This window comes from Perna viridis, chromosome 14 (assembly GCF_037379345.1).
Source record: "Perna viridis isolate PV_CMFRI_1.1 ecotype Kerala chromosome 14, ASM3737934v1, whole genome shotgun sequence".
NCBI classification, from domain to species: Eukaryota; Metazoa; Mollusca; class Bivalvia; order Mytilida; family Mytilidae; genus Perna; species Perna viridis.
In genome coordinates this window covers 26,622,096-26,635,182 of record NC_142458.1, presented here as the reverse complement: position 1 = coordinate 26,635,182, position 13,087 = coordinate 26,622,096, and the positions used below count along the sequence as shown (strand labels likewise).

The window sequence follows — 13,087 nt, the reverse complement described above, 5'->3', positions numbered from 1 at the left end:
TGTGTACATGTAGTAGGGAAATAGGTGCACGTGCTAGGTTCGGATTTCCTCTGACCCTGCAACCCTTCTCTCTTCAGACTTTACTTGGATATATGTATCGGGAACTTGGGCCAACATATCAACATCAGAAAAAGAGCAGAGTTGTCTAGGTAATTAACAAATTACATGTGTGTTACTTTATTATATACATTTGTAGGGAAGAATATTACAGCAGTACAATGCAACCAGTACTCAGTAAACTGAAACCAGTTAAAGCCTGCAACCATACAGGGGACAAAAGAAAGGGTATCTGCACCAGCTATGATGAGTTTTTGAATACTTGTAAGGTTTCTTCCATTTTTCCGGTTGTTTACAATACTTTTGAATAATCAGAAAAAAATCTTCTTGCCAGTAGCAACCCACATGTAAATGAATAGAAGACTGACAGGTTTGTCTGAAGGACTTAAAGTAAATTAAGACTGAGTGAACTGATGAAATTCATGCTACGATAAAGAACTACTACATATAACAGGTTGTTTTCTTAGGAAGGATGAGAACTGAACTGTTACAGACTTATATTTCTGTAAGTAAGAATATTTATTATCATTACCCATGGGTCTGGAAAACAGTGGATGGCCACTTAAGTCAACAGTTATAACATTTTTATGAAACACACTCACAAAAAAAACAACAAATTTGAATTTTAATCATAAAAATTAGGTTGTCAAAGGGTGTTGCCAATGCTTTTTGGAAGAAAATGTCTTCCAGAATTAATGCATTAATGCTTGACTACATTGTCATTTTCCAAGTAGTGTTGGAAACCAAAATAAATGTGAATTCATTTTTGTCAACAACAACTATACATATTCAATTTTTTTTCCTTTTCATTATAGCATGATGAAAATCATGTTACATTCTAGGGCTGCAAATTGCCATCGTTGGCTTTGCCCCTTTGACATTTTATACAGATTATGTATAAAGGAATTACTAGTTTTCTTGCAATAACTTTTTTTTTAAGTTAGAAGGGGGGATTCTAGCTGTTTCCCCAAGAATACAGTCCATGATTATTGGATGACATGATTCAATGGTTCATAATTTGTGTAATTATGAATTCATTAATTTGCCCTAATTTTTTTTAGATGACCTATTGTGGTTCATCTGAATCCGTTTGACTTATAAAAAAGATTTCAGATTTATCTGTATTATAGTCAATAAAATCTTGTATATAGAATAAGTCCTTTTCTCACTGTTATACCTTCGAAACAAATACAAAAAAATTAAATTTTCTACTTGTTCTATACATATTTTCTTCCCTTGAAAAAGGAACTAGAAAAGTAATACAATAATAGAAGCCTTTTATTATTTATAGGTTGTGACAAATTTGATGTTCCTGAAATATTATTTGTTGTATAAGAGGAAGATGAGACTGAGGTTGTATTAGAGGAGGATGAACCTGAGGTAGATGCACTCTATTTTGGTGTTGTACCTGAAAATACAACATTGATATTCTATGTCCAGGACAAACCTAGAGAAAAGACATTTCACGCTTAAAGCCTAATGAAAGTTAGTAAAAATGCTCTCATTTATTTATATTCTTGAAACTTAGATGGGCTAATTTCATCTAAATCGTTAATCAATCTGTCAGGCAGTTTTATGTACCTTTTCAAAGTTTTGATATATTAAAGCTGATTAAAATATGCTTCATGGTTGGTTTTCACTAGAAAATCAGTGTTCCATCTAGAATTTTAAGGCAGAGAACAGAGAACTTTAATACTAAAATGTATATCAAAACCATGGTAGGGTATTGAAAATATGAATTTTTAAGTCTGTTTATGGCATTATGAAAAATCCAAAGCTAAGATATAATACTAACACCAAAATGAAATGGATGTCACTCCATCTGTATATATATTTACTTATGACAATATTGAAGAGTTGCAAATGTAGTTAAACGAAACATAGAATGGTATTGAGGAGTTTAAATGGAGTTTCAACCATGAAACATGAGGGTGGTTACAATTAATAAGATCTTACTTTAGAACATGTATACAGGTACTTAAATTGTTTTTAGTACAGGCAAACAGGTCTAAACACTTTATGGATTATAACACTTGGTCAGTTTGGTGCATTCAGATTGAAAATATATTTATTCTTTGAATATAAAAAGGACTTCTCAAGCCTGGTTTAGACAGGTTTTCAGTTATATCAGAGATCCATTTAGACCAGTGTCATATGTTATTTTGACCACTGCGAAATATTGACTCCTGTGTTAAAATATCATATGATATCTTAACCCCCCTATGATATTTTATCCTCCCTCTTAGAGGGGGTTAATTTGTCACAGAAGAGGTTTTAATATATCACAGCAGAAGGTTAACGTATCATAATGGGGGGTTAATTTGTCACACCAGGGGGTTTAAAATTTCAAAATAGGGGGATTAATTTATCGCAACAGGGGGAGCATTAAAATATAAAGGGGGTCAAATTATTGTTTTAAGCTAAGATATTTTAATCCGGGGTCAATATTTCGTGTGGGTCAAAATATCGTATGACACAGGTTTCACTGTAACAAAAAATCATATTCCTGCAGAATGGAAGCTTTCAACAGATAATTTATAGATCTTAAAATTTGTTGAAAGGTTTATGTCACTTAATGAGAAATGTAGAAGCAGTAGAGTTAAACCCAGGTAAAACCTGACAAAACAACCAGCTTTAATACTTTACCAGAACTCTTTGTGTGATATTGACATTTATTTCCATGTATATTTATTTTTTATTGTTTAACAGACATACAGCCCCTCACTGAAGAGAAATGCTTGCATGGCATTTTTATGCAGGCGAGCTAAGAAGGAGGTCACAATTGATTTCAGCATTTCACATTGCTCATAAGTAATTATCACAATACAGACAGAAAACATTTGCCTCTGTGTTCCTAAAAACAAAGACCAAAAGTCACCTCTTGCTGTACATTGTTCAGGGCTTATAAAGTAGACATTATGTGTTGTTTTTTTTCACCAGTTTGTTCACTGTTTTGCATCTTACTTAAAAAAAAATTACATTATGATATATATGGAGGAGTACATGTAGATGCCTAGTGTAAGGTTTGGCACAGTTACTCCAGGAACTTTTGGATGCTATGCATTATGTTATTTTTAAAGATATTTAAAGTGAAGATTGTTTTCTGAAACTATAGTAAACCAAGTTAGTTACAATATTTGTTGTGCTGTAAGCTGTTCCCAATATACATAGAAGTCGACTTTTCACCTGAGTAATTGCTTGTTTTATTTTTTGCATTAAAACAACTAGCATGTTTTCAAGTACTGGACACAGTTTGTGTTTCTTTTGTTTTTACAGAGGAAAGTAATTCCAGGAAACAGAACAAAGTCCATCATTGTGGGATGGCAGCACTTCTACTATACACACAAATATTTTTTCACTGAAGAGCACTACAAAACATTCAAATGTTGGGCCAACACCAATCCAGATGAATAAATGTCTAACAAAGATGCTAGTTCTTGAAGAAGTTACCCAAATTTTCAACATTCAGCCATTTATTGGATGATGGGAAGGATAAACCCCGCATACATTTACTGAAGAAAGAAAGGTATACCTAGTAACTTAAGACTGTCCTTCCTTTATGTAATGATTTCCAATCGGAAAATTTCAATCATCTACTTTCTGGCTGAGGAATACAACTGAAGTCTGTAATTTTCTAACAACTAATAACAACGCTAATTTTTATACCCCACACAATGAAGTTGTTTGTTTCATTCCACTCCAATGATTTTTACCCAAATTATGGACCTTGAACTTAACAAAATTCACAGAAATAACAGCTTTCCAAACTTTTTTTTTATTGCTTGCAGATATTTAACATGGTTTTTGATATATAAGTTCACCATGATAAATTACAGGTCAAGTTTAAATTTGTTTCACTCTGATGATTTTTAACGAAATTACGGGCCTTAAACTTAGCAAAATTCACAGAAACAACAGTTTTCTGGACTTTTTCTCCAAATGCTTGCAGATACTGACATGATTTTTAGTATATAAGTTCACCATGATAAGTTACAAGTCAAGATCATGTTTTGTTTCACTCTGTTTTTTATCACAATTACAGGCCTTGAACCAAGCAAAATAATAGTTTTCCACACTTTCTTTCTAAACGCTTGCAGATATTTACATGATTTTTAGTATTTAAATTTACAATGATAAGTTACAGGACAAGGCTGTAGTTGGTTCTGCTCCAATGATTTTTACCAAAATTATGGGCCTAGAACTTAGCTAAATTCACAGAAATAACCATTTTTTTTTACTTTTTTTTCTAAACGCTTGCAGATTATGACATGGTTTTTGGTATATAAATTCACCATGAGAGGTTATAGGTCAAGTGTACATATTGTTCCGCTACAATGATATTTACTTTTGATTAACAAAAACTTTCAAAGAAATCACAATCTGGAGTTTTAAACTACCATTTTGAGTAACAGAAATTAGTTAGAAGATAAAGGTCTAAAGCCTAAAAAACGTTCTTATTACTTTTTTATTGGGGTCCTTCTACATGTATTTTTCATATGAAAAATGTACTTTAGTATCCAACATTGGGATGCATGGGGTATGTGAGTGTTCTCACGAAGGTTCTTTAATCTAATAACTACTTAAAGTTAGAACTTTTTTGGATATACAATAGTTACAGTCTTTGAACTGATCCACGCAACGATTTGACAGATCAATGACTGTTGACTGATTTATTGCGGACGGATCGATGAACGATGCCCGGTGACCGATCTGATCGCAGTTGTTATGTTAAATGACGTTAAATCTGTTTAAAATATAAGAAATGAAAAACAAAAGTATGAATTGATGTTTAGATATGTAACATTATGTAAATATGTGTAAAATTTACAAAGAAAACAAAAAATCCCATAAAATACATTGCATGCTTTGTGGTCACGTAATGCGAACACCAGTTAAAGGGATTGGTTTGACGGATCGATGACTGACCGGAAACTGAACGTTGATCGATGACCGATTGCAATTTTTGTTGCATGGATCGGTTCAGGTACTGTACTGTACATTTAGAATTTGAACTGAAATAATCAATGAACCAAATAGGACACATTGCTTTCTCCAATAAAATGTGCTTATATAAAGAAATTTTTTACAAACCTGAAATTTCAGAACATTTTTTTTTATGTCTATTTTGAATTCTTTGTTTTTTAGGCAGGTGTGCATATTTGGTTAGATTAACATAAAACTCAGTAAAAAGACAAAACTTTTTGATTATGCTTTGCACTGTCATCTGAAACAAAGTGACCCTGAAAAATGCTCTTCTTGTACTTCATAAGTAATATATGAGCTTTTTTTCTATTAAATTTGGGATGGTTTGTCTATTTTATTGTGCACAAACTGCCCTGTTTAATTTGCATGTCCTAGTTTATCACTACAAGCTCCCTAAAATTAACCTTTTTTTCTCCAGATGATGCTGGACAGTCTGTAAAAGACACCACTTTGCTGACCTAAAACAATTGTGTTACATTTGCTAAACTTTATGTACATATATTCCCTTACACTCACTTCACATAATAAGTAAATGCTGTTTTGTGTTTTAGTTAGTATCATTTGAAACTATTGACCTGTCCTGAGACAGTAGTACTAGCTCATTTCTCAGGAATTCCTGCAAGGCAATTTTAGAGATTTTTAGCAGTCCTTTTTGTACAATGCTTAGAACTCCAACCAGTGCAGTTTCAGAGGTTTTAAATACACCTACTTGTGCAAGGTCACATACAGCAGTCTTTCCAGTTTCTGAAGCCTCAACACCTCCCATCACATGTTCACGTACTACAGACACTCCAACTCAATCTTTTTCTCAGACCAGCACTGCTAGTTAGTTGATTTAGGAACACCAACAATTAGTGTGTCAAGGTCTTTTCTGCAGAGATATTTTGGTTCTTCTCAATAGGTAAGTATTGCTCTGTTAGCTTGTATTTTTTAATTATTTAATTTCCGTATCTTTATCCTGTCATGAGAAAATTTATTCCGTAGCATAGTGAAAATGTAAGAGGTGATGGAAACACAAAGTTCATTCTATCATGCTGTCTGTTAGTTTTACCTTAAAGTTATATGTATATGTTAAAAAAACACACTTTTTTGTGTGTTTTCATACTTACAAGACTTGCATCATCACATTTTACATAATTTTATGACTTGTATTAAGTGAAAGCTGAATGACAGCACCTTATGGAAATGTCTAAGTCAAGGTGTTTTCATGAAAGCTATAAAAATATCAAAAATAGTTCATTTTATGATAGGGTGCTTTTACTCTGCATGGGAAGAAATATTCAGTGCAATAGCCAGAAGTGTTTACCATTAGGATTTGCCATAGTTTCTACAAAATTTGACACTCAATTATACCCATGCATGTTGAAAGACATAAAGTACAAAACTTAATGAATTTCTTCTTAAATTACGATTAAAAGCATGGTTGGTCTTAAAGTGGCATAAACAGGTCTGAACAGCTCTTACATGTGATAGGGCTAGCAAGTTGTATTATAACAAGTTTTTGCTCTTTTAAAAAAGATATCACTCCTCATGACATAGTCTAATCCTGACCTTTCTTTACAATTTCACTGTTTTGCCTGCCAATAATTGCACTATATGTGTAGACAGGGAAGTGAATGCTGTTATCTCACTATGTGGCCATACTTCATGCATGGTATGTACAACTGATGTCTATAAAGGAAGTAATGCAAGGTGCCCAGTATGTAGGGCACAAATTAAAAAAAGTAAAATCTTTGTTCCTTAATTAATTGCTGAATGCCTATTTCAAATCACTGTCATTAACAGAAATTGTGCTGAGGCACAGCTTGTTTTTGTACATTATTATAACATGTATAAGAAAGACATGATTTTGATTCGTATACGCCCATCTAGGACGTGATGTATTATGGTATAACGTTTTCCGTCCGTCTGTCCGTTGTCCACACTTCATACAATAACTCAAAAACGCTTTCACAAACTTTTATGAAACTTTGATGAATTGTTCATATCTACTGACGTAAGCTCCCTTTCGATTTTTATAAATTTTAGATTTTTCGTTTCCATCTTATGATTTTTTTACTTAAAAAAGGGGTTTTTCAAGTTTTCGGACAATAACTCAAAAACACTTGCATATACTTTTATGAAGTATTGGTGACTTGTCTATATCTATTAACATAAGCTCCTTTTAGATTTTTATAAATTTCAGATTTTATGTTTATGTGTTATGATTTTTTTTACTTAAAAAAGGGCGATTTTCAAGTTTTCGGACAATAACTCAAAAACACTTTCAATTATTTTATGAAACGTAAGCTCCCATTCAATTTTTATAAATGTCAAATTTTGTGTTTCCTTGTTATTAAGTTTTACTCTTTAAAAAAAAGGCGGAAATGGCCAATGAAATTTTATTCGTTGGAAAATTGTTGAAAACGAAACATTTCTTATGATGTTCGACTAATAAATATGACAGGTACTTGGTAACCTTGTCAGAAAAGTGTGTTTTGAACAAGATAGAAATGTATGGGTGAAAAATCAAGAACAACAAACTTAGTTTAACTTGAGGTAGCCTTGATAGTGCCTAATTTTTTGTGCATTTTTTATTGACTTTTTTTTGGGGGGGGTGTATTTGACGGGGCTCATAGTATCTCTAGTTGATCATATAATTTTTTTAAAAGCATAAGGACAAGTTAAAAGGCCAACAGGCAAATCATGTTCTTAAAGTGCAGCTCTCTATTATAGTATGGATGAGGAAGTCATGATCTTGTGTTTGTTTTTCTTGTTTCAGGTTACTACTTCAGTCATTAAAAGCCTATTTTGTCCCTTTGAGAGATTTAACAATTGGCTTTTTTCTGCCTTCAAAAAAGTACAGGTCTGGATCAGCCTATAACATCACTTTTTTAACCTTGCAGGAATTATTTACATTTTTCTGGAGTTGTTAGTTGACTGTACATGCTTTGTTAGATTTCTTTTAAATAACTAGCTGATGTCATATTCCATGTCAAGAGGATGAGCAAAGAACAATTTATATAACAGTTTTTCACTGCTACTAATGGGAACAAAATAATCTTTGGAAAAGATGATACAAGTAGACTTTAACACATCAAAATAAATGACATATTTTACAGACTTGGTTGAAATGCACTGGGATGGAACAAACCCTACTGAAATCAATTCCAGATTGGTACCCATACTACTGTCTCATGAATGATGACAAAATAGATGTGGATCGGCTGAAGGCAGACATTGAGAAGGTAGACAAACAGTATGGGTGCAACTAGGATGGTTGGTGGTCATTGTTCTGTGCAGAGACCGGTAAGCCACCAAAAGCACTTTATCAAATTGAACAATAAAAAATATAAGTTTTCCTGATTAAATAAATGTATTATAACTGGTAAGGTCTTATAACAAGAATAGATACAGTGAATATGTCAAATAGACAACCCCACCTGGTTGAAAAATATCAGCTTCAGTGCCCTGGTGGATCTGTATTGAGTATTGAGGAACTCTCACATCATAGGGTAGGCTGCAGCTGGCCCAAAAACAACATTGTACACAGGTACAGCAAAACACTCCAGCAACATCAAATAAAATTGAAAGTGAAAACAAAACAATACATACAGAAGCCAGAAATTCCTGACTTGGTACAGGAGCCCAAAAAATGTGGTGTAGTTCAAGTTCTTTTGTGTAATCACAACCCCCCTTTTAATTTCTGACTATTGTGAAAAAAATATCACACAATTGGATACACCTAAAAATCAGTTAAAAGGTCTAAGTCCCTTGTTAAAACAGAATCTTTTGTCAAATCTATTTTATTTTTAGCAAATACAATTTGTTGTAACTACTGGCTAGTAATTTGAATAAAAGTGTTCAGATATTGAAAGAATGAATTAATCTTTATGTTTTTCCTTCATAAATGAACATATTTAGCAAATAGTTCCTGATGCTAATCGACATTCAGCAATAGATGCCCAAAGTACTGTCCAGTTATACACTGCAAATTGACCCAAAGTTTCATAAACTATCTGCTATATTATATACTTTTCAAATTATTATTTTCTTGATCATTACTCTGCTGGTAAAGAAAAATAACATACACAACTTCTCTATGACGTCACATTCTTAATATTGAAGTGGTGTGGTCCATAAAATTTCTTACTGGTCTATATAACATTATGTGGACCGCTAGATATATCTTATATATGTTATCTAAGTTAAGTTAAAATAAAGATTTTTTTAGTAGCAAGAATTCATAACCAATTCGATCAAGAGACTCCTGATACCTGGGCACTAGAAGAACTAAACATTTCTAAAGAATGATTTTAAGATAAAGAAATTTCATACCAATCTAAATTAAGTGTTAAAGATTTTAAAAGTGATCATGGTGCCAGGATGTTCCTGTTTAGTAATTAAAGCTTATAAATAGCTTTACAAAGAAGCATGATACAACCGCAGCCATTTACTCAACCAACTACTTTTTTTAAATAATAAGGTATAAAGTGATCCATGAATGCACCCTGAAGCAGAATTTTAAATTGAATTTCAAGATATTGTGCTATTATGGGTTCATAATGAATTATAAATCCCTAATTTTGGTGCGTCAAAAACTAATATTGTATCCACTCTTGCCTCAGGTGAACAGAGCAGCTGGCAGTGGTCATATCATGCTGCTCGAAGCATAGCTTTTTATTGTTTTATGATCTGTGTGTTTAGACCTGTTTTCTTGAATGAAAGTACCCATTTTCACTTCTGAATATATATGGAATATTGCCCCATCGCTACAATCATTAACATTGACATGTCCAACAGTTTGTAATGAGCTATGACCATATTCTCTTTGTAATCCTGTTGTATGATTGAGCTTACCCATAACCTTGATTCTCTTGTTCTTTGTTACAACAAATCTATTCCTGATTTGTAAACAATATGTAAATAAGCTCTTGGATGGAAATTGAAAAAGGGACTTTTGGGTTCTGGTCAAATCTTATATTGTGTCAAATATTTGACTGCAAAATGCATTACTCAATTGATCTTACATATTTTTTCTGTTTTTAGAGTTTGACCTCTGTGGTTGAGTCAACCTCAAAAGCGAAGCATTTTATTAATGAATGAATTCTCATAGTTCAAATCAGAAATCTTTTATTTATAATTTCAGGAGAGAAAATAATATGGAAATACCTCAAGAAATAGATGACATACATATGGATGAAAAGGAAAATGACGGATTGTACATTCTTTACTTACTAATGTATTATATTATTCTTTGTAAACAGTAATCAAGGGAACCAAGATTATAGCAGTAATCAAAAGAATGTAATCCAGGGACAAAGACCAGACATGGGAAACAGACATACACAACAAAGAACATAAAGTAACTAAAATCATACATACAAAGTAACAAAAGCATATGAGCAACTCAAACTCCACTAAAAACAGGGAGCATGGACCAGGTGCACTGGTAGGGTAAGCGTCCTCTGGTTTTCTAGAAACACCCGCCGAGTTGCTTATAAAAAGTCAGGTCCGGGGTAGACAAACTATGACCCGTTGAATAAATCAGTTTTCATAGTGTAGATGGATACACCGTAACGATCCATGAGTTCATGATGACGACAATAAAACTTCTGTAGTGATGACTTCAATCTTGTAGCAACATAACCCTGTTCCAGAAGCCTATTTGTTAGAGTTCTAGCACGATACAGAAAGTCTAGTTTCGGCAAGCTCTGGCATAACATATGAGTTGTGATATGAACACTCCATACGCATAACATATGAGTTGTGATATGAACACTCCATACGCAGGTGCTGAAGGGATGTTGCCACAGATGAAAGGAAAACAAATGATTGCAATGCAATAAAGTAGAAAATTTAGGAATTGGTTGTTAAGTCTACATGTGACACTTTCTTTTAAAAGATTAAAACAAAAAACAAAATAAAGTTGGAGATAATTTTCAATGACTGCAAATATATTTTGTGGACTTACAATGAATACTGGGGTAATAGTATCATCATCTCCATGAAGGCGTCCGTTAACTCCTTTTGTTTACAGAACCTATTCTGATCTTTTTTTTAAGTTTTAAAACATAGTTCCTAGAGGCAAACAGAAGGAAAAATAAGTTGTCATAAAAATTGATTTTTTTCTTGTTAATCTTATTCTGATGAATCTGATGTCAATGTGTTCCTTTTAAAGTTCTGTTTTATGAATTTTTTACATGATTGACATTAAGTTCTATGGAATTAAATGGGACCATGTTGAAAAAACCTTCTTTTTTTTTTTTTGTCAGAGTAAGTTTTTATTAAATTCTTTTTGGTATTCTGTGCCTATATTTTCAATCAGATTTCAGATATTTTTTACATTTTTTTGTGTTATAAGAGGCCCAAATGGGCCATGCCAAAAGAAAACCGACTTATTTATTTTCGTTAGGAAGAGAAAATTGATGAGCACACTTAAAACGGAACACAAAACATCTTTCACTTAGAATTGAATTTAAACTTTGTACAATATTGTTTCCAAACCAGTTGTTGTACTCATAAACAAACTGTAATTCCCTGTGCTTAAGTGGGACAAAAAATAATATTGCATACACACATTCCCCAGAATAATATAGTTCAAAATGCTGTGGTCAAATCATGCTGTGCTTCACAAAGCGATTTATCATTTTTTTATGATTTATAATTTCTTGAAATTCTGTCAAATCATCAGTTATTTGAGTGAAATGTTTAATACGGGTATACATAATAGTTCAGTGGAGTTCAACTAACAATTTAACTATAGATTAAAATATTTTGATAGAAAATTAGATATGCTTATGGAAAAAGTTTTTGAATACTTTTTATTGGAAGTTTGTCAGTGGCAAAAATCTTTCTACTTGATGGTTGCTTATGTGTTGCGAGTAAACTTGATTTGCCACTATTAAGTGCAAAGTTTTCGAATACAGTCATATTCTAATTTATTCAAATTCATAACAATTCTTATTTGTTAATACTTGTCAATGACCCACTTTGGACCAATGAACATTAATGATACCACAGTACCAAACTAGCTTAAACAAAAAGAAGTGTTCCTTAGGAGAGAACCAACCAAATAGTAAAGTTGTTAGCAGCCCAGTTACATATTGATTATATATCAAACACAAAAATGTATGTGATGAATTACTCTCTGTCTGATTTTTAGACAAAATCATACTTGATGGTTGTGAAAAGTCATACTCCTTCATGTCAATTATTTTTCATCATCTTTATATTTTAGATAACACTTGGAAAAAGTCTTCTGAAAATACCTGTGGTAGATGAAGAGCCAATGGAGGGAGACTTTCCACTTACAAATTGTGCAAGATATGCTGGAGAGTGGCCACAACTTTGTGAAGTTTTAAAGAAGGAAGATATATTTTACACTGTTCATTGGTACAAAGGGTCTAAAACAGGCCCATGGACTCCTTGTACCAAACCTGTCATTGGTTTGAGGGGAAAAAGAGAGCCATTGACTGAGGTGCTTAACAAAGAGGACATTTGACATTTTGGGTTTCAATTAACTACTAAAAATAAATTACCATTTAAGATAAAAGAAAAGATTAAAAATTACACTGATTTTAGAAGATTTTTGGGATATTGTTACAACACATGTATTTTTTCATAATTGATAATTTTCAATTATTTCAGTATTGATTGTATATTTGTATTACATTAAATTGCTAACTGTTTCCAATCAATTTTTTAACAATAGATGTGAATAGATTTATGGTACAATTAAATGCAAGTTTTTTGTAAGGCAAAATGAGAAAAATCAGAAACATGCATGTCAAAACCCCGACTGGTCTGAATATAGATCATTCAAAGATGCTTTCTCTATTTGGAAAGACCATTATTTGATCTCTGCAGCACTGGATTTGCTCAGAAGTTTTTCAACAGAATGTTAGAAAAATGAGGTTTTTGACAGAGTTTTCTACCTTTGAAATGTTCATTTTAAGTGCATTTTAATGAAATTATAACTCAATTTTCCGACATGATATGGAAAATCTTGTCTGTTTTCCTTGATTTTAATGATGCAATTAAACTATCAAAATGGTGTGTTTTTTTT

The 13,087-nt window shown here is 32.3% G+C and overlaps 1 long non-coding RNA gene across 5 annotated transcripts; it reads left to right on the top strand.

Moving 5' to 3' along the window:
* LOC148598810 (uncharacterized) lies at positions 1 to 12,318 on the top strand. Of its 5 annotated transcripts, none has more exons than XR_015918645.1 (8): positions 1 to 149; positions 1,349 to 1,542; positions 2,767 to 2,832; positions 3,334 to 3,583; positions 5,592 to 5,941; positions 8,142 to 8,328; positions 10,169 to 10,240; positions 12,260 to 12,318. It is a non-coding gene; the product is annotated as an uncharacterized LOC148598810 (long non-coding RNA). The 5 variants fall into 5 exon arrangements; XR_015918642.1 differs by lacking the exon at positions 1 to 149 and adding an exon at positions 160 to 562; XR_015918644.1 differs by lacking the exon at positions 1 to 149 and adding an exon at positions 163 to 321.
* The last annotated feature ends 769 nt before the right edge of the window (positions 12,319 to 13,087 follow it).